Source organism: Chrysemys picta, chromosome 5 (genome assembly GCF_011386835.1).
Source record: "Chrysemys picta bellii isolate R12L10 chromosome 5, ASM1138683v2, whole genome shotgun sequence".
Lineage (NCBI taxonomy): Eukaryota > Metazoa > Chordata > Testudines > Emydidae > Chrysemys > Chrysemys picta.
The window spans coordinates 140,736,464-140,758,653 of NC_088795.1; the positions used below are offsets into that span (position 1 = coordinate 140,736,464).

The 22,190-nt window shown below is 50.0% G+C and overlaps 1 protein-coding gene across 2 annotated transcripts in view; it reads left to right on the forward strand.

Moving 5' to 3' along the window:
• Window positions 1–433: 433 nt before the first annotated feature.
• The window catches only part of PAIP2B (poly(A) binding protein interacting protein 2B), a 47,276-nt gene continuing 25,519 nt past the window's right edge, over window positions 434–22,190 (forward strand). Inside the window, exon 1 of one of the 2 annotated variants that reach the window (XM_065597371.1) lies at window positions 434–507. The gene's annotated coding sequence lies outside the window, so the exon portion shown is untranslated. Of the gene's footprint in view, window positions 508–8,384; window positions 9,156–22,190 lie in introns of those variants that run through there. The other variant, XM_065597372.1, reaches the window with a different exon arrangement.

The window sequence follows — 22,190 nt, forward strand, 5'->3', positions numbered from 1 at the left end:
AAAGTGGGTTCCCACAGTAAGCGTCTCAGACAGGAGAGTGAAGCTCCTGGTTTGGCTGCCGTTGCCTAGGCCGGGAGCCAATACTGTGGGGCCTGGTAGAATTAGACCCCCAACTTACTCTCCCTGCCCCCTACCCCCAGGAGTTTATTAAATGGCAAGGGAGCCGTCAAGTAGCCCGTGGGGTTCATGTCCCAAGAACATGGTGAGCTTGGGTACTTAAAGAAAATCAGCCTAACGCGGTGATGTCTCTGCATAACCTTTGAGGAAGGGGCCATGGTTGTATGGGTCCTGGCGGATGGGCTCCGACAGGGAGGGGTTCTCCGGGTCTCCTGCTCTGTGACGTACGTGTGAGAGATTCTCATGGACTCCCCATGAGATTTAAGCAATCCGAATGATTTCTTTAACGCACACACACCTAATTAATTCTTTACCTCCAGGGTAACTCGGGAGCTGCTGCTCTCCTGGCATGTTCTCTTTGTAATGGCTGAACGGGAGCCACTGGGGACAGTAAGCATCCATGTCCGTTCTGCTTCTCTTTGCCAGGCCTTTGTGGTCTGGAGCTGTCAAAAAGTTTTGAATTTCCTCTTTCTTTCATCTCTCATAGCCGGCACAAATGGGCTTGTGTGCTGGGCACGATGCGGTGATTGATTAAACATTATAACTAAGCACAATTGGCTGTGGCTAAGCCAGAGGCCAGAGAAAGCTGCCTTGGCCCATATTATTAGCTCCTTGTGGGATCCCTGAGAAAGTAGCATGTGACTGGTGGCTTTAACTGTGCTCTAGGGTGAAAAGGGATGAAACTAGAAACGGGATGACGCACTGTAGTGGGACTGTCAGGGCAGTTAGCAATGTGTCCTCCCTTCTTGGTGGAGGAAGGAGTCAAACCTTTGAACTCACAATCTGGCATATGGGTCCCCTAGGATGATTTGATCTCTTTTTAACCACCTTGAAGGTTCCTCCAAATCTTAATCTCCCTGCAGGAGCCTTTTGGGGCAGGACTAACAGACTCAAGGGTGGAGGTGGGAAATACTACAGTAGAACTGTGAAAGCTGCTCCCCGATCATCCTGTCCGCTGTTGGGCAGCCATCTGTCTGTATCATGCCACTTGCAGCCTAATGCAAGAACTTGAGCTGATTCCAAGAGGCCCAGAAGTGATGTACTATACTTGCTAGTTCAGCATAAGGCTGGGTGATGGTGGTCTGATGAATTAATAGGGATCTGCTCTCCCTGTAAAAGGGCTTTCTCCACCCTCTTCTCAGGAGGCACTTGGAGCTCTTGGGATTTGCTTCCCCTTCCCCAATAAATGTTTCTGCCTTGTTCCTTCAGCCAGGCTGTGACCTGATCATGGTCCTGTGGACACTGCTCCTTCCAGAGCCTCTTGGTATCACTCCTCGCTAGGCCGTAGAGGTGAAGGCTTGCAAGGCACTTGGTCTGTAGCCTTGGGCCTAAGGATGGCCAAAGACTCTTGGAAGAGAAGTTAACCTGGCTCTGGCATTGCTGGTTTTATATGTGCTTCACAGAAATCCTTTATTTAGTCCGGTTTGGGGGGTATATCTGAGAGTCCTGTAGCCCTGTCTTCTCATGTGACACTGGGTGAGAGCATGCGTCGTGCAGAACCCGGGAAAGTAAGCTGGTCGCTGTGCTGTCTGCTGGTATATGTGGAGATGGACTGAGGTGTTACCGGTCAGTTCCCCGCACCACTATTTCTCAGGTGGCCCCATTGGTTTCTGCAGAATCGCAGCTTTCATTGAAACTTTCCTAGGTTTTCTGGGTGAAAGAGAACCACAAATGGGACCGGTTGCAGGGCTGTCTGCCCGCGTCGGCAGACAGTTGGGAACAGCAGCCCTGAGAGGTATGTCATGCCCCCGTAGGACACTTAAATGTCAACGTTCACTATTTCACTGGCGGTAACTTCAGCAGCAACCTCTGAGGGCTGACCTGGAGTACTAGCACGTTCTAGTCCAACCGCTGCCATATGCACTGGCTCACGTTAAGCAAACCAGATAGACGCTGAGCAAGGTTACAGCACTGGAAAAACGAAGATCCTCAATGTTTTTCGTCTAAGATACTGTCTGGTTTACCTGGGGGAGTGTGAATATTTCTGTGTGAGAACTGCAGAGCACAGCTGATGTGTGTAGTAATACACTGTAAGGAAGTAGGCAGTGTGTGCATTCACAAAGCACTGTCCTCTCCTGGATGGAATTGCAACTGGACTACCACGTGTCATAGACCTTGTAGCGTTAACAGCTAATGGAACTAGGGCTGTCAAGCGATTAAAAAAATGAATCGCGCGATTAAACGATAGAATACCATTTATTTAAACATTTTTGGGTGTTTTCTACATTTTCAGATACACCTCTACCCCGATATAACGCTGGCCTTGGGAGCCAAAAAATCTTACTGCATTATAGGTGAAACCGCGTTATATTGAACTTGCTTTGATCCGCTGGAGTGCGCAGCCCCGCCCCACCGGAGCGCTGCTTTACCCCGTTATATCCGAATTCGTGTTCTATCAAGTCGCATTATATTGGGGTAGAGGTGTATATTGATTTCAATTACAACACAGAATACAAGATATATGTGAAAATATAGAAAAACATCCACAATATTAAACAAGGGACTACCAATTGAAATGTATTAAACGGTGCGATTAAAACTGCGCTTAATGGCGATTCATTGGTTTGAGTTCATCGCGTGAGTTAACTGCGATGAGTCGACAGCCCTAAATGGAACCATTGCTGTAGGAGCAAGGACGTTGGGATTGCATCCCCACTGCCATCGTGCGGTTGCACTGAACCGTGCTGTTGAGTGTAATGACTAGTGTAGGTCAAACATTACAGACCAGCAAGCCTGCTAGAATGGCTCCCATCTGCAGAAGGAAATGAACCTCCTCACCCAGTGAGAATGCCTTGCTGTTCTGAGAGCTGCACGCAACCGAACGAAAAGGTGCCTCGCAGTGGGGGAAGCAGATGCCTATAGTGGAGGCCCAGAGCCATGTGTCCTGCCAGGCCTACGTGCAGTGAGTTAGCGTGTTCATCGGGACGGTGTCAGACTCGGTATTATCAGTTGAAAATATCACCTACTCCTCTGTCCTCTCCGTGGAGTTCCTTGTCTGGGAGCTTCTGGTTTCCAGCTGAAGGCTTTGGAGTGCTTTATTGAGCCAGCACACGCGCTGCCTCTTAAAATGGTACCACCACAAGCGGGTGTGCACCTCAGAGGAGCAATCTCAGTAAATGACGTTCAGCTGCACGCTTTTTCAGCAGGTTACCAGACAGCCACTGGTTTTGAAATACCTTGGTGCAGCTCTAGTGCCAGCACTTCCTTTTGTGGGTTTCTCCTTCGCTTTGCCTACGTGTGTCTGCCAGAGAAATCACGGAGAGGCTCAAAGGGCAGAAAGACCAATGAACTTTCCTTGTAGATGAGCAGTATTCATGAGGAATGATGCCTGGTCTGCGGGCAGGTCTTGTGCAATTATCACCCTCCCCCCTTCCCAGTCTCTCCATATCCCAACTAATCTTGGCTAACAAACCTCAGTGTGCCAGCCCTTGTCCCCTCAATCCTGATCCGCAGCACTCCCTGCTGTTCCACTCCTTGGCTCCCATCCACAAATTTGCCGGTGCACCTCAGCTTTCCTGCTCTCCATGTCCTGCCCCCATCCCCTCTCTGCTGATGCACCGCAATCTACTACAAAGCAAAGCAAAAGAAACTAACTTTCCAGTGTCTCTCTCTGCCGCCTGATCCTGCCTGCAGAGGCAGAGTCAGATCCACTGACTTTCGGGAGTGGGGCTAATGCTTTTACACTGCAGGGGGCTGTGGAAACCCAATTCACACAGGGCTCTGAGATTCGGTGATGGAAGGTGCTGTAGACTGGCAGAGTATAATTAAAGCTGCGTAAAATTCGGAATGGGACACAATAGACTTGGTGCCTTAATGTAATTATCCCGCTTTGGAAAGGGGCCTGGGCACTGGGGCTAACAGCTTTTCATCTCAGGACATGGGGTCTTCAATGATCACCAGTGGCTGTTTTAATCTTCACCCAAAAGACAACCTATCCTGCACCACGGGGACCCTTGCTACCTGCTGGCCAGAGGTTTTGGGGATTGAGTCAGAGGGCAGAGCGCTTCCTACTGAACTGCCAGCCCCACTTTCTCCAGAATCATGTCTGTCTTATTGTGGGGAAGAACAAGGTCAGTGACCAGACTCCATGCTGCTTAGCTCCGTCCCTGCCTTGCGTGTTTCAGGTATTTGTTACATGCCGGCTCTTCAGGTTCCACTGTAACGTGCAGTGACAGGTTGTATATTGGTATGAGAACATCATGGCCAGTCACACAAAACTTCTCTCTCTGGCTGAACCTTGTGGCTCCTGGCTGGTCAGGTGATTGGGACAGCCAGTTGAATCTGGTGCATGCTGGCGTTCGGGCCTGTTGCTCTCATGACAGTGAATGCCATAGTTCAGGTTGCAGGAAATCTTTCCCTCTGTGTTCACTCAGCTGCTCGTAACTTTATATAGATCCTGGGTCGAGAATGTCTAGACTTGGAAGGGTTAGATTGTTATCGGCAAATGTCGGTCAATGTCGATTTCACTGTGTACACTCACACTGATGAAAAAAATTGCCATAGGTGATCGAAATGTACAGAGGCAAAGTAAGAAAAATGGTGCTTGAGAACTAGTTAGCATTTGAGTTAAGGATATTTATTTGGTGTATTTTGACATGTGATATTGACAGTTTGTGTTTTAAGTTAGAAAGCTTTAGCTTTTTGAATCGCAACATTTGCTGTCATTAAGCAATTAATGTCTGAGCCCTCCATAATTTCCCCCAGCTGCGCACATTGAAATTGATCAAAATAAGAAATGCTTCAAAATAAACATCGATATTGCTGGTCGAAATTATAAAAAGTAAAAACTGAATTCTGCCAAGCCTAAAAACATCCATGCTTCGTCTCAGCCCCAAAGGGGTCTTTGTGTGTGTTTGAAAGCGTGGGGGGGATGAGGGGGGGAGATAGATATATGCTTTGACTCGTAAGAAGAAATATTTGAACTCTCACCGGTATGGTTACTGGAGATGAGTAAAGGAATTCTAGTCATTTGCATGAGGTGATGTAAACAAACTATTATGTTACTAGTGCTCCTGTGTGAGCAGTGGATAGGAGCCCAGATCCTGGTGCCTTAACTTAGGCCTGTAATCTCTTGGTCCTAAACCGAGTGGTGACCCATAGAAGGGGAGCAAAGGGATGTGCTAGACCTGGAGCCGGGTTTGCCTTGCAGAGACAGGAATGGCAGCCCATCAGGTCGGGCGGACCTTGTGCCAAGCGGTCCCGGATTCTCGTGAACGAGGGCAGAGCTGGAACGCGCTGCCCGGGCACGTAGATGCTGCAGAAATAAAGCCCCGAAGGCTGTCAGTGTTGGGTTGCACGCTTGTTGTCACTTGTCTCGAGGCTCCAAACCTGAAACCACGGTGAGCGCTGGCGATGCTTTGTCTGATTGGACCTGGATTCTACAATTCGCTGCTGCGTCCAAAACTGAGCTAGACTAAAGCTTTGGAAGGATTTGAGCAAAGTCAGTCTGTGACGTGGCTGGTTTTCCTCCCTCCCCCCTCCTGCTGACGCTCCCAATTCGTTTGGAATAAGATTTTTATCCAATGTCTACTAGCTCCCCTCCCCCCGAAGACCTTAACGTGGCGCACCACGCTTCGTACTGAAGTGCTGGGAATGTGAGCCGTTCCTCTCGGGAGTGTTGGAATAGATTCCCAGCCTCGTGTTTGGGTGGGCTTGTGTGCGCGCAGGCTGGCTGGCTGGCTCGAGCTTCCTGCTAAGAAATGGTGCCCAGGCCGGCAAAAACTCTCCACAGATGCCCCCTCCCCCCTTTATTTTAATGTGTGTGACTTTGTTTCCCTATGAGTCCATTCAAAGAGACACCATCAAGCTTTCAGGAGTCCCGGAGATTTGGCAAAATCCACTTAACTTTTCATGGTTCTTTGCTAAACAGATACTTCCAGGGGACTTTTTATTATTTGTAGAGAAAAACAGCGGCACCCCAATGCTTGTGAGCAACGCTCAGTGCACGGTGAAGGAAGGACAGTTTATCTCGGATACACAACGTGATCTTGAGCTCTGTTCCAGTTACACGTGATGATTTGAGGCTGGCCACAAGAGCTGGTAATGTGAGCACTAAGCCAGGGGTGGCCAGCCAGAGCCTGGGAAGGAGCCAGAGTTTACCAATGTACATTGCCAAAGAGCCGCAGGAATATGTCAGCAGCCCCCCATCAGCTCCCCTGCCTGCTCACAGTGCTTCTCGCAGCCCTGCTGATCAACGCCTCCCCCTCCCTCCCCGCACCTCCTGATCAGCTGTTTCATGGTGTGCAGGAGGCTCTGGGGGGAAGGGGGAGGAGTGAGGGCATGGCAGGCTCAGGGGAGGGGGCAGGGCCTGTGGCAGAGCCGGGGTTGAGCAGTGAGCAACCCCCCCCCCCACACCCCTCCCCGGCAAAGTGGAAAGTTGGCACCTGTAGCTCCAGCCCCGGAGTCGGTGCCTAGACAAGGAGCCGCATATTAACTTCTGAAGAGCCGCATGTAGCTCCGGAGCCACAGGTTGGCCACCCCTGCGCTAAGCCATTCACCTTTGGGTCACCAATCTGTATCCAGCCCGGGTTGGCGGTGTCACTGAAGGATGAAATTCAAGTTCCTGAACCTGCCTGTCTGCTCCTTACCGGCTAATGCATGTTTTCCTCTGGTGTGGATAAGAGAGAGTGCCTCAAGCCGGCTGTTTCTGGAATGCAGTGCCACTGGCAGCCCTGTAAGCTTTAATGCAGATTGTGGGGAAGGGAATGGTAGAGAGGCAGCGTGGCCCAGTGGATAGGGAACTAGCCTAGGATTTGAGAGATCTGGATTCAGTTCCGTGCTTTGCCACAGACTTCCTGTGTGACCTTGAGCAGGAAGCTTTGCCCGTGCGTCAGTTTCCCCTCTGTGCAATGAGGATAATAGCACCGGGGGTTGCAAGGATGACTACATGAGAGATCATGAGGTGCGCGGATGCTGTGGTGAGGGAGCCATCGAAGTACTATAGACAAATACGGAGGGATGCGTACTCAGTAAGGCCCTGCCCTGCTAATGGGAGGGGCGGGGGTGATCTTTAGTGGTAATTGGCTGGTACATAAGTACAGGGCTATTTTGAGAGTGGGCTGATTACTCTATCTGGAGAACATGTGGGGGGCTCTTTGCACCGAGATGTCACGTCTCGGGGGAATTCTGTTTGCAGGCTTTTCTCTGGGGGCTTATGGGGGATGTGCTCATATGCAGCAACTGCGCTGGGCTGTTCCCGGTCTCTCTTGCTACGGGGCACCTGCTGGCTCTGCCGAGGGGCAAGTGGCTTTTTTCAGGTAGATTCATCGATTCCAAGGCCAGAAGAGGGATCATTGTGATGATCTAGTCCAGTGGTTCCCAAACTTTAACAACCTGGGAAACCCTTTCACTAAAATGTCAAGTCTCGCGAACTCCCTCCTAAAAATGAATATTCCCAGGGATGTTCTCCTTTATCTGAGTATAAATTACAAAAGCAGCGATCTTGGAAATATAAAATTTGTTTTTATGACATGCTTATTACACACTATTTATTATTATTTATCATTACATTATTTTTATTACATTATGAAAACGGCACCACTCTTCCAAGATCTCACTTTCGTAGCCTGTATCACTTTGAATAAGCCTGTTAGAAGACAAGGCTCCTATGTTTCATCAAGGAGTATCAGATGTGAACCAGCAGGAAGGTATTTAAGAAGCCAACTCAAAGAGTTCCTCCTACACAAGCATTCAGGCCTTGAGCAGTCCAGGCAAACAACACATGTTACAACAAAGCTTAAACTTGTTCTTCGTAATATTTTAAAAACAAGACTAGCTGCCTATTTCATTTTAAAAACAGCAAAAAATATCCACCTCCCTTTCCATTTCTTAGAAACTTCAAAACTCCTTATATCTCCTCAGTGTGATAGAGATGCTTGGATTGATTTGCTTAGCTCTTGGAAGTCCAGGGGCTCCGGGCTGCTGGCCCTGTGACGGGGTCCCTAGGGACAGCTCTGTCCACCTTTAGAGAATTTTTCCCCAAGAACCCTCTGTAACATTTCGCGTACCCCCAGGGGATCACGAATCCCAGTTTGGGAACCACTGATCTAGCCTGACCTGTCTGATGGAGGCTGGAGTACTTCCCCAGTGACACCTGCTGCTGGTAACTAGGGTAGCAGGGTTCAGTACCGGGCCATTCCTTGACTTGCATCGCATTCTGATGCAATCCCACAGCTCAGTCCCTGGCAGCTTCCTTGGAGTGTAGACGAGCAATGTTTGTTTATGGGCTAGAGCACCACTTTGGTTACAGCATTTGTTATTTTATGCTGCAGTGACACTCCAGGAGCCTCCTTTGGACCCAGGACCCTGCTGCGCTGTGAGCCGGACAAACGCAGTAGAAGCCCTTGTCCCACACTCAAGGCTACAATGTCATTTTACCCTGTAGCCAAATAGTACTGAAAAGCTGTCGTTAAAGGTTCTGAACATTGACCAGCTCTGCTAGGTCAGACTTTTAAACTAACACCATGCTTTCCAGGCCGGCCTGCGGAGATCACACTAACTCTGTGCGGGTGTGGGGAGGAATGTGAGACCACCGTATTCTGCTTCGGAGGGGATTCTGACCTGCTGTGGGCCGCCACATATCAAAAGCCGATTAAAATGGCAGCGTGGGGAAGGATGGGCATCCAAATCCGAGATTGAAACGGGGGCTAATTTCTTGGCAGCCTAAATTCTGTTTTAAAAGCATTGCGGATTCCCCATCTGTTCTGCTGACGTAAGCCGCGGCAAACGTTAGTGCCGTTACTTAGCTAATGGGAGAGCAGCTTGGGGGTCACTTAGGTAAATGACACGATATTCTGAAATCCTTCAGCAAACTGGAGAAGGAAACCAAATGAACATGGAAGAGAAATTGAAATGGAAAGAGAGCTGGGGCAGTGACGGGTTGCACACCGGCCACGAGTTTGTGTTGAAATGCAGAGAAGTGTCGTTTTGGGCTGTGTATGAAGAGCCGTCATGCCACGGAGCAGGGCACTGATAACTCCTCAGTATACGGCACTGGTGAGATGGATGTTCTAGGTGCCCAAGGACCAGAAGGATAGGAGGTGAGTGGAGAAGCTAGATGCACAAGTGATTTCTTTTTATGAAGAAAGCTCAGAGGAACTAAATCTGTCTAGTTGACAAGACTAGTATTAAGGTGCGCGCCTGGGAGTATTACAGTGCACTGCAGGGGTTTGAAGGGCATAGGCTCTAGGGAAGGTGAAGAATTCCATAGGGGATTGGAGGTCTTGTCTACACTAGAATCTTTTTCTCTCTCAATTACTCTCTGTTCTAGCACTGGTGCTGCTGTGCGGATGTAGATACACCACGATATCATCTGGACCCATGTTGGGGGCATGGCCAGATGGACCCACGGCTCAAATGCTGGTGGCTGTCTACACGCACTCTCCAGCTGTGGCTATGGGTAGTGGGGCTGCATCAGGCTAATAAACGTCTAGCATAGCCACAGCGTGCGTGGGTAGAAATTTGATTAAGCAGAGTTGGGGGGAGTCCAGGGTGAACATGCCTCTACAGGGCGTCAGGCTGTGTGGAACAGACTCCTAGGAAACATGGTAGGAACTTTAAAACTATACTCTAGAGAGCCCTTCTGCAGTGATGGTTGGGGCTTGGGGGAGGGAGATGTAATGGATTTTTTTGGATGTGACTTTTTCAGCTAAAATGTGAGTGTTTGAAGCCTGAAGTATGTTGTACAGCTGGGGTGGTATCTACTGGCCAACAAAACGTTTGCTAGAAAACCTTTGCTTTTGGATGCGAAGGCGGAGAGCTATGCGAGTATCCGAAGAGAGGAGAGCTGGGTTTTCTGTGTCTAAGTTGAGTTTCCTTTGGTAAATGATCAGCCAGTGTGCAAACACAAGGATTCGCAGCGCTATTTATAGAGCTGGGTGGTGGGATCCCTAGCCCAGCCCCTGGGGCATAACCCTTGACATTCCCCATGACTGGCCCTAGACCCGTCTCTGTGGCTGTAGAATGTGAGCACCTCCTTTGGCGTTTAAAACCCCAATGAATTAGGCCTCATGACACTTCTGTGGGGGTCCATGTTCTAGCTTCACTGTACGGAAGTGGAATTTGAGATGAGAAGTTAGGCAGCAAGGCCACACAAAGTGGCAAAGCCAAGCCTAGAACCCATGTTGAATTAGCACCACGTTCTGTGCCGCCTTTCTTTCGTTTGCCTCTCGGGAAGGGGCAGAAGACTCCCCATCCCATAGATGCCCTGATATGCCGTGCACAACATAACATGCTGGAGCAAGAACTTTGCAACACCGGGCGGGATGGGGGATCCCTACTCCATTCCCAGGGTTGGCTTCTGGTTAGGCAGCAGTTGGGGGGATGGGTTTTGTAGTGCGTGTCCTTCATCATCTCTTGGCTTGGAGTCTCCAGCTTCCCTGCGTGCCAAGTGTGGCTAAGATTCATCAGGGTGGAGTCACTTTTGCTTGTTCTCATGAGTTCGGTCTTGGTGCGCGGAGCAAGAGCAGAGCGCTTAAAGCTTCTCTCCCAGGCAGCGGGGATTGCGCTAACAGCGGGACGCTCCTGGGTATGTTGTGCCTTCGCTCTGAGCAGGTAGCGGCAAGCAGACTTCAGTATATTTTCCATCTTAGTCACTGATTGCCAGGGAAGTGAAGTAGCTGATGAGCTGGGAAACTTCGTTCTCCAGTGTCGCAAGAGCCCCTCCGCAGGTAAAGGGGAGCCGCAAAGGATTTAAAAAAGGAACTAGCGCGTCTCGCGCGTTGCATGCACCGACGGCTCCGAGCATCTTTCCACTCCCCCTACAAGCCCCTTCGGTGTCACTTTCCCATCCCACTCTGGCAGGGACTCGCTACAATCCCCCTCCCTATTTCAGGGGCTCTGCAAACCAAAGCGCCCACCAGTATTTTTTCTTGCTGGGAGGTAAGTCACTCTGGTGGGGGGTGGTCAACATTTTAGACTTTCTTGGGAGCATGGGCAGAGCTGAGATGGGGGGTGTTAGTGGTTGTCATCAGCTGGTTCTTTGAGCTGTAGCCTATTACAAAGGTGGCTTAAGCTGCTAGCTCTGCTAACCAGGGGCTCTGTGGCCCCCATTTCCCCCCTTCTGTTTTTCTGATTTTTCACCAGACTCAACAGGGTTTTGCCTATCGTTGCCTAGAGCGTTCCCTGGAATTGATTGGACGCAACGTTCAAAAGTTATCACCTTAGAGACCGATGCTGTCAAGGTGTGTAGGGCCTTGCTTTGCTCGGCCAATGAGAAAGTGCTTTTTTTGGCTTCTCTCTGTATCTTAGAACTCAGGAGGTCTGGCTCTGCCTCTCCCTCATTTTGCTGGAGAACTTTTGGGGGTTTTGGAGGATGTCTTATAAGCGTTCGCCACCTTAATTGAAAAGGCTGGGAATGCTCAGTGACTTGTAGGGACGAGAGCTATGATCTGGAGCTGTGGTGAGCACAGAGAATACATTGTGTTAAGCTGAATTTGATGGTTCTGTGATAATCAGTTGCGAAGAGGCAACTTGGCTAACGAAATGGGAATGAAGTGTCACCTGGAGCAGCCCAGACAAACTGCTCAAGCCTTTGTATCCCTCAAAAAGAATCAAAAATGGCCCAAGCCCAAATTTTTCTGCGGGTCACTGAAGGTGGTAGGGTTAAGATTGTCAACATCGTAACCGGGGGTGGGAATCTCTAATACACAATTGCGGTTTTTAAAAAGCAAGCATGAAAGTCAGAGAGTGCCAAGTCCTGGTTGCATTTTAACAGACACAAGAAAGCAAACAAGCTTGGGAAGTGCAGTGGAAATGCAGTGCTAGCCCCTCAGTCAGCTTTAACTGGGCTTTTATACAGTGGCTTCCATATTGGAAGCACTGTGGAGCCGTTAACTATAGCTAATTCCCATGATACCCATGTGAAACGGGTGAGGAAACTGAATCAAAAGGTAACGGGGTAGACTTCAGCCTCTCCTGCCTCCTAGCTCTTTGGTTGTTCCCCAGTTCCTTCCACTTTCATTCTGGCCTCTTCTCCTCAGCCAAATCATGGACCATCCATACGGCAGTGTTAGGTAAAAAAGCAAGTCCTCACTCACCTCTCCAGCACCCGAGTTCGTGCGGAGTTGGTATGGGCTCACAATCTGTCAGAGACCAGACACCAATTCGTTGATCAACGGGCTCACACTATCCTTAGCTTGAAAGGCTTCAGAGTAAGTGTGGCAAGTTTATTAGGGGTGAGCATCAATATTTATACACAGAAGTAAACAAAGTGATTAACAGATCATAATGGTCATGCATAATCAAACAAGATTCTACAGGATAAAACAGGTTAAAATGTACATTCAGAAAGAGATAAGGGGAGATGGCTACTTAAGGGGAGGGGGGGTGTCATGAGTAGTTCGCAGGTCAGAGCTTTGATTAAAAGTTCAGACAGAGACATCAAGTCTGGGTTAAGTTTAAGCTCATCAAAAGTTCAGACTCAACATTCCTCCATTTGTAGCTTTGGGATAACTATTTACCAAAAGCTACACCCCATTTTAAGGAGCCAAGGGCCGCTTGGCAATTTCAGCCTGGGCCAACTCGAAGAGAGTAAGGCCCTTGGCTGAAGTAGGAAAAGAATAAACTGACCCACATGAGTCTATGAGGGAGGGGACACACTGAATACAGCAACACAGTATTATAAGGATTACTATGGCCCCAACAATACCCACCAAGAGGTTTTTAACCCACCCAGATCCAGGCAGCCAATTCCATAAGGCTCCCCACCAATCATAAGGTGGCTGGCCAGAGGAGTAGTTCTTAGCTATTTCCCTTAGATGTTTGGTACGTTGAAAAGTGTCAGAGTAGGTGTCATTTACAAAAACACAGCATTCTTCATTTATGAGGGCGCAAGTTCCTCCCTGGGCTGCTAACATTATGTCTAAAGCCATTCGGTTTTGCAAAGCTAACTGGCGCAGCTGGGACATTTCCCCGGCCTGATTCTCAAATAGGGTCGCAGTTTCATTGGTTAAAGATTCTAGTAGTCCCTGTAGACGGATGACACCACCCCTCAAGCTAATGAGACCAGCCCACCGCTGCCACGACAAACCATCACGGATATTAATATCTCTGAAGGTTTCACGGATGTTACGAACGTGGGGAAAATGAGGGGGAGTGAGGGAGATGCGAGAAGGCGGTGTTAGCCATGCCAAATAACATGACCCTGCCCAATCAGGGGAGAGAAAGTAATAAGCTTTGGGCCCGCACACGCAGTATGTTCCATACAATGCGTTTCGGGTATTCCATTTCTCAAAGTAGTAGGTAACCCACCACCCGTTGGACCACTGTTCCCCTGGTAACGCAGAGGGGTCGTTGTGCGAACTGCAGAGGCACAATTTGGTAGTGGTGTTTTCAAAGGGCAGTGTAGTAGAGTACTGCTTGAGCAGTTGTAGAAGGCAATCGTATGTCCCTTAGCAATTAGTTGGACACCCTTTTGATCTGAGCAGTGCTTCTTAAAAGCTGACTCTGAAGGCCTGCCCACCCATGAAAAAGTTGGATCGGGGTGAGGGATCCACATATGGGATAAGTGGGATGTGCAAGGCTTGAAGCCAAGATTTTTACTAAAGGCGGTGCCATTAAAATACATGTTGCATTTACTTGTTCCCACAAAAGTTGACCCCTTTTCTTTAACAAAACACAGTGATCCTGTCTGATTGGTTACCCTGAGATATCTGTTAATTGGCACTCCTGTTTTGTCCCATGTAAGATTGTGTTGGACTGGATCTTTTACTCTAGCCAGTGGCATCCAAGTCATATTAGCAGTGGTCAGGGGAATGGGTGTGAAGGGGAGTCCCTGTTCTGCATTTACTGGAAATTGAGTACATACCCAGCAATTACTTCTATTTCCTAAAATACAAGTTTTAACCTCGTGGGAATATCTAATAAAAGCATTATCTTCATAAGCAGAAAATAAACTAAAAAGGCATAATAAAAAACATACAGTTGTCAGAATAAAAGGTCCTCTCATTTTTTCTGAGTCAATTTAAGTCTGATGTCTGAAAGAGGTAAGCTGGTCCACTGGTCGGAGGCAGTGTCCTCAGTGGTGGCAAGAGCTGCTGGTCCGTCACTGTGATCCACTACGCTGGCTTGACGTGGGAGTGGTGGATCCAGGATTTGCGTCCTTCCAGGAACACTGCAGTCTGGGTTGTTAAAAGAACCTGGTGGGGTCCAGTAAACCTCGGCTGGAGGGTGTCGCCACGAATGAACTTTTTGGCCCAGACGAAGTCCCCTGGTTGGAACGGGTGGATCTGTTCTTCCAGTGGCACGGTCTGGGAAAACTGCGAGGCTTTCCAAAGGGTACGGAGGCGAGCCTGTAGGGAGAGAAACTGGCACACGGTCATATGATCCCCTCCCAATAGTGAAACATCAGCACGTGGTAGCGCCCCGCCTTTGAAAGGGGGGTGTCCATAGAGCAGTTCAAAGGGGGATAATCCCAATACACGGGTTGGGCGAGTAGGAAGGTGAAACAGGACCAAGGGAAGTACCTGAGGCCACTTTAATCCTGTTTCCTGACAGTATTTAGCCAATGTAAACTTAAGCTCCCTATTCATACGCTCAACTTTCCCGCTAGACTGAGGGTGGTAGGGTGTATGAAAGGAGTGTGAAATGCCCAGTCCTTGTTCTAAACGGCCAAGGACATGACCAGTAAAGTGAGGTCCGCGATCTGAGTCAAGCACGAGAGGGATGCCAAAACGGGGTACAATGTCTCTAAGGAGAATCTTCGCCACTGTGGCAGCAGTACAATTAGCAGTAGGAAAAGCTTCGACCCAGGAAGTCAGAGGGCAAACCAAAACAAGGAGGTGCTTTTTCCCAAAAGCCTTTGGCATATCTGCAAAGTCAATTTGAAGATGTTGAAATGGAGCAGCAGGCGGAGGTCTTCCACCCTTAATTTTTTTAAGAGGCGGAGCAGGTCCATTACGCTGACATGTGCTGCATGCTTTCACAATTGACAGGCAGTAGGGTTGAATGCCTGGAGCATACCAAAAGCGAGCGATGGTGTCCACAAGGGCGTGCGTGCCGTAGTGACCCCCCTTATCATGGTGCCAGCGAACTGCCACAGGGTATGTGGAGCGAGGGAGGCAGGCTCGGCCATCCGGCATAAGCCAGGTCCCTTTGACCAGAGTGGCTCCGAGGCTCTCCCACGACTGTAGTTCAGCAGCGGGTACTGGTACGGGGTGCGGTGGAGTAAAGGAGGAGGCTGCAATAGCCAACGTGGGCATGGCTAAGGGTAAAACGGCAGCCGTCTTGGCGGAGGCGTCAGCCAGGGCATTCCCACGGGTGACGGGGCTATCATCTTTAGTATGGGCCCGGCAGTGAACTACAGCCAGGACCGAGGGTTCTTGGAGGGCGTCCAAAAGCTTGTGGATGAGGGGGAGGTGCTGAATGGGTTTACCGGCAGCTGTCTGGAAACCTCGAAACTTCCAGAGGTGGATGTGACAATGCACAACTCCAAAAGCATACTTGCTATCAGTAAAAATGGTAACGGTCTTACCAGCGGCCAACTGGCAAGCTCGGGCCAGGGCATAGAGTTCGGCGGCTTGGGCTCCTCAGTTGCCTGGCAGTGAGGCGGCCTCTTGAATGTCCCTTTCAGAGGTGACTGCATAACCGGTGAAACGCTTGCCATCAACATAGAAGGAGCTTCCGTCCGAGAAGAGGATGCAATCAGGGTTGTCCAGTGGCACGTCAAACAGGTTGTCCCTTATCTGTAAGATGCTATAAACTACTTCCACACAGTCATGCTGATCCTGGAGGACTGGCAGGTCAGGAAGCAAGGTAGCTGGATTAAGGGGCCCACACCTTTCAAAAATTAGGTTAGTGTCTTCTAAGAGTTCGGCCTCTAGCTGTTGCTGACGATGGGCCGAAAAGACTTGGGTTGTGCCCCTACGCAGAAGGGCTGACAAGTCATGAGAAGTCCAAACCGTGGTAAAATGACCCAGGGTCAGGCTCTTTGCCTTTGTGATCAGCAGGGCAGCTGCTGCCAGAGTCCGGGTGCAGGATGGGGTTCCCTGAGCGACAGGGTCGATCTGCTGAGAGTAAAAAGCAAGCGGGAAATGGTGGGGCCCGCTCAGCTGGGTAAGGACGCCACTAGCAATTCCGCCCCTCTCGTGGACAAAAAGGTGAAAGGGTTTGCTGTAATTGGGGGGGCGGAGAGACATGGAGGAGGCCACACTGTCCTTGAGTAACTGAAAGGCTTGGATTGTGTCCGGGGACCACTGCAAAGGGTCAGGAGCAAGGTTAGCAGTGAGTCGGTGGAGCGGCTTGCTTAACTCCCCGCAGGACGGTAACCAGGGGCGACAGAAGCCAATTAATCCTAAGAAACCTCGAAGTTGTTTCTTGGTGTTTGGCAGAGGGCAGTTTTGGATAGTCTTTATGCGGACTGGGTCCATTTGTCTTCCCTCTGGGGTTAATAGGAAGCCCAGATATCGGACCTTCTGTGAGACCCACTGAATCTTGTTAGGGTCTACCTTGTGGCCTCTGGTGTGTAGGTATAATAAAAGTGCCTTACCATCGATGCGGAGGGCAGCTTCTTCGCGATTACCTAATAGGATGTCATCTACGTATAGGACTAACGTGGATCCCTGCGGACTGGTGAAGCCTTCCAAGTCGTGGCGGAGGCATTGGCTGAAAATCGTGGGGCTGTCTCTGTAGCCTTGAGGAAGTCGTTGCCAGACATAACTTTGTCCCTCCCAGGTGAAACCAAAGAGATACTGAGAGTCTGGGTGCACAGGAATGCTGAAAAAAGCTGATTTTAAGTCAATAACAGTGAACCACTCAGCATCCCAGGGGATTTGGCTGATGATAGTAGCTGGATCAGGAACTACTGCATGAAGAGGGACCACATACTGATTAACAACCCGTAGATCCTGTACAAAGCGCCAACGAATAGGGTCTCCGTCCTTTTTAGGAGGCTTTTTTGACAGGCAGTATAGGGGTGTTACAGGGAGTGCGCTGAGGGCGGACTAGCTTTTGTGCAATGAATCCCTCGATAATGGGGCGGATGCCCTTCCGGGCTTCCAGCGACAGGGGGTATTGAGGGACTGACGGGGGGGTTAAGGAGGGCTTCACTTGAATCCTTACTGGCTCTGCTGAAAGGAGCAGGCCAACATCAGTGTCAGAAATTCCCCAGAGGGTTAAAGGCAGGTCAGTGAGGTCAGGGGAGAGAGAGGGGGGGGGTTCCCAATTACCCTGAGTTGGGGCCGAATCTCCTAACACTGTCATCAATAATCCTACCCCTTCAGGAGTGCAGGTTAAAGTAGCCTCAAGCTTACAGAGTAAATCCCGGCCCATCAAAGGGATCGGACAAGCTGGGGAAAAAAGAAAACGGTGAGAAAAACATTTATCAGCATAAATAACATTTAGAGGCAAAGTGAGTCCCAGAGACTGTGGGTTGCCCTCCACCCCAGTTGCAGTTTTAACCTCAGAGGATAGCCAGAGAGAGGGGGCATGATTTAAAAGAGAGAAAGTAGCTCCAGTATCAATGAGGAAGGAGACAGGCAGTCCCTGGACTGAAAGGGTTAGACGAGGCTCTTTGCTGGGAGGGGAGAAAGTGAGGAAGGAGCCGGCTAAAGACATTAAGGAAATAAGACCATCACATTGTTTGCCTTCGCCCCCGGGGTACCGTCATTGAGGAGGCTGAGTTTGCTGCAGCTGCTGCTGTTGCCCGTAGTTGATCCAGGCCTGGGGAACGGGCTGAGCTGGTGGTGCAGGGGTGTATTCGTCCCTGGTGTAAGTATCTGCGGATGCAACCAGACCCTCTGGGCGTCCCCAGGGGAGGGGTATGCAACCTGCTGCATCTGCTTGATCATTTGCCTAGTAATTATTCCTCCCGAGGTGTGCCCTTCCATTTCCCCCTTATCCCTCTGCAGAGATTCCGACCTGGAGTCCTGCAGATTCCCCTCTGCGCCCTGGAGAGAGTCCCCCTGCGGAGGAATAGGGGCAGGGGCAGTGGGGACCAACTGACGAGTCAAAACACGCCGTGGTTTACACCCTTCATCGAAATAACATGGAGGGGGTTCACTCTCGGGAGAATACCTGACTGCCATAATTTTTAAAGATTTCCACAGCTCTGCTGCTGTGTCCCAACAAAACCAGTAACATAACTATCCTGGATGGTCTTTTTCGATCTGGCTCCTTACTCCTCTTAAGGCAGCCTGTTCGAAAGAGCCATACGAAGGCCACCTCATCTCCGGGTTGGCCAATACCGCGGTATACCCAGTCCAATTCCTTACACACAGTGTGTACAACTTTCTCCTAGACATTCCTGTCTGTACTGGGAGTTTCCCTTCGTTCCATAACTTATTTACAATCCCCAACGGACTCTCAAGAGGCACGCTAGTCCCTTGACCCATGGTGTCTGACAGGAGCCCTCCAACTGGCGTTTACCCTGCTGTCCAGTACACGACCCCTCAATATTGAATTGGCTGGGAGAAATCTCCCGTGGCGCCTGCCAATTCGTATATGAGTGGTCTGACCACTGGACAGAGGCACCGCACCAGAAGGATATCCCGGACGAGCCCCCAAATTGTTAGGTAAAAAAGCAAGTCCTCACTCACCTCTCCAGCACCCGAGTTCGTGCGGAGTTGGTATGGGCTCACAATCTGTCAGAGACCAGACACCAATTCGTTGATCAACGGGCTCACACTATCCTTAGCTTGAAAGGCTTCAGAGTAAGTGTGGCAAGTTTATTAGGGGTGAGCATCAATATTTATACACAGAAGTAAACAAAGTGATTAACAGATCATAATGGTCATGCATAATCAAACAAGATTCTACAGGATAAAACAGGTTAAAATGTACATTCAGAAAGAGATAAGGGGAGATGGCTACTTAAGGGGAGGGGGGGTGTCATGAGTAGTTCGCAGGTCAGAGCTTTGATTAAAAGTTCAGACAGAGACATCAAGTCTGGGTTAAGTTTAAGCTCATCAAAAGTTCAGACTCAACAGCAGCACACCGTCCACCTTGACAGTGGGAAAGGCTCTTTCCTCTGTGTGCAATACCCACTGCCTTCCTCTCCCCACTGCTCAGCTGGAGACTGTCCTCCTCTGGGCCTGGGTTAGTCCCTGTGGCCAAGTAGGATTGGATGGAGACATGTACCTGGGAGTCAGAGTTTGAGGCCAGAAGGGCTCATGGGATCGTGCAGTCTGACCTCCTATATGGCCTCCCACATCACCTGCAGACTAACTCAGCAACAGGATTTAGACCAAAGAATTATAGCCCTCAGGAGACTCAACCATTCTGTGCTACGGACAGAGAATCGGATGGACCAAGGGGCAGATACCCAGATAATTCCAGCAAGTGACCTGCACTCCATGCTGCAGAAGAAGGTGGAATACCCCCAAAGTCCCTGCCAATCTGCCCTGGAGGGAGTCCTTCCCAGCCCCACAGATGCTGATCAGTTCAACCCTGAGCATGTGAGCAAGAACCAGCCAGCCAAGCCCTCAGGAGGGACAGAGAGAGTTCAGTACTGCCTCAGAGCACTGGCCCACCCCAGTCGGTGTCCTGTGGCCATCGCTAATACTTCTGAGGAAGGAGACCTCAGCATCTTCATTCAACACCTGTTTAGTTTCTTGAAGTATAACTTAACATTTTGAGGTTTTCCCATGTTTGCATGTTCCTGAGCCCCGCGGTATTTTGATAAAGGGTGGCCTTCTGGTTAAGGTGCTGGAATGGGACTGGGACTAGGGGGTCCTGGTACCTATAGATTCCTTGTCTGACCTTCAAGTCCCTTAATCTACCCCGTGCCTCAGTTTCCCCAGCTGTAAACAGGAGTAAGAATCCTTACCTTTCTCTTGCTGTCTGTTGAGATTGTAAAATCTCCAAAGCAAGGCTAGTGTCCCACCATGCCGATGCAGCACCTAGCACAGGGGCCCTGATCATGATTGGGACAACTGTAACAGAAGTGATTTACAGTCTTGCACACCCCTCCCCCCCCCAAATTTGTGTTCTTTGGACCCGAGAAGCCGGCATAAGTCAGACACTGAATGGCTGCGGTGTCTGGTGCAGGGCTGTGAAATGTCTTCCAGGCAGTTTTTCCAGTTCCTTTTCTCCCTCCGTCTTTCCCAGACAGCTTTAAACCTCTTGAAAGCTTTCTTCGTTGTCCCAATTCCCGACGGCGTGTAGGTGGGGATCTGGCTGGTGAGTAAGTCCTAAACACGTACGTGCCTCTCCGAACACAGCAGAGCTCTGTTTGGCAACTTTCGCCTCTTTAAAACGTCTGACACCGCTGTTGTGCCTCACATCAAGCCAATAATTGTCTCCATAAAATGCACACTTTTGTGCTCTTTAATTAACCCGTAGTTTCTGCTGACATCTGCAGCAGCGTTTTCCAGAGACACCAATCAACACCGTGTCTTCTCACATTCCTGTTACAGCTCCCCGCTGGCTAAAGTACCCTGATAAGTGATAACATCTAAGGCTCCGCTGCTGCTGTGGCTTTGGTGACATACTTGCATCAGCGTTGTTTATTGTGTAATCCCCTATTCATGGCTCGGTCACCCTCTAGTGGTGAGACCACTTACAGAGGTTTGAGTCAGCGCCTGCCTATTGGGCCGTGCAACGTTCCAGCTGCTCCGGGACAAGTTGGCTGGGGGCTGGCGTCGGTGCACGCGTGGAACTGCCTAACGCCGACAGTGGGCGAGTGGCAGATAGCTCAGGCAATAGAGATTTGTGCTCTTAGATCCAAAGATCCTGAGTTCAAACCCCGCAGACGCAACCAGGGCGTCCTTACAGTTGGATTTTCACATAGGTAGTCCACATGGCCTCTCCAAGTGCTGTCTCAAGATTGCGTGCAATGTTGTGAATCAGATGGGGAATGTCTTGGGTCTTTCCAGGCCAAAACGCTGGCACCTTGGCCCCATCAATATGCAAACACCGCAGCTTCTCAAGTCTGTTCCTGGTTTGGTTTGACATCTTCTCGAACTTCATGAGTAGCACTGTGGACACCTGTTGCACCCAATCCTTGTAGGTGTTTAGCAGGCAGGCTTTGCTCACAGATCAGTCCCTCCTGATCCTTTTTGTTGCTCTTCCCTAAACTCCCTTCCACTTGTATGGCACTTGCACACTGTCCCGTGCCTTTGGCACCCTGCCCTTCAGGCTCTATGAAATGGAACTGGTTTGAGGATGGAAACTGACAGTTCTCCCTGTACCGTGTGGGTCATTGTGTTTAGTCTCCCCATGAGCATGCAGGATGTTGCAACTGTTCACCTAGAAGCAGAGTCTGTCAAGGGAATCCTGGAGGGGGGGGGAGAGCTATTTTGCACCAGATTAAGATGAGGGAGGCGGCGGCAGGGGCAGTGTAGGCCAGTGGGTGGAGAACCCTGCCTGCTGGACCACAGATAATCCCCCCAGGGAAGGGTGACCTAGTGAGGGATATTGCGATTAGGCTGTTGCCTTGTTTTGTGTGATCTCTACTCTCCGGGGCTTTACATGATTAAATAAAGAAGAGCATAAAAGTTGGAAGAGTATCAAAGCATGTGTGTGTGCTGACTGCTTCACAGCTGGTGCATTCCTGAGCGAGAGTTCAGCTGTAAACCAGAAGCTTCCCACCTCTTGAGTGGCGTTCTGGGGGATGGGGTTCAGGGGAGAGGGCCTGAAGGGTCAGCGTTGCACCCAGGGGGGGCTAGGTGGCTGGACAGCAGGTTCCAACACTGAGGGATGTCCGATAGGTCTGTGTTCTGAGAGAGCACCCAGGGACCCCAAGATCGGGGCCGTGGCTGGACTCGGTGCTCGCTCGGATCTGTGACAGAGAGTCGGTGCTCAAACCAGAGAGCTTGCCGGGCAGTGTTTTTGCAATGCAGTCAGGATGTGAGAACGCTGTAGCAGAGTTTCAACAGACCCTGCGGTTGCAGTTCTGCTCTGGACTGTCTGATAAATAACACATGGGGCAAAGTTTACATTTAACCTGGCGTAGCCTGGAGACGAAAACTACAGAAATAAATCTTGGAAGTGCTTCTCCAAAGCTGAAAAAATGCTCTAAACCTGCCCCATCTAGAACAGAAACTGCGGTGTTTGGTGCTTGGGACTTGGCAAAGTGGAGATTTGGGGGGGGGGGGGGGGGCGGAGATTGCTGCATGTGACAGCTGACCTGGGAAGCGATC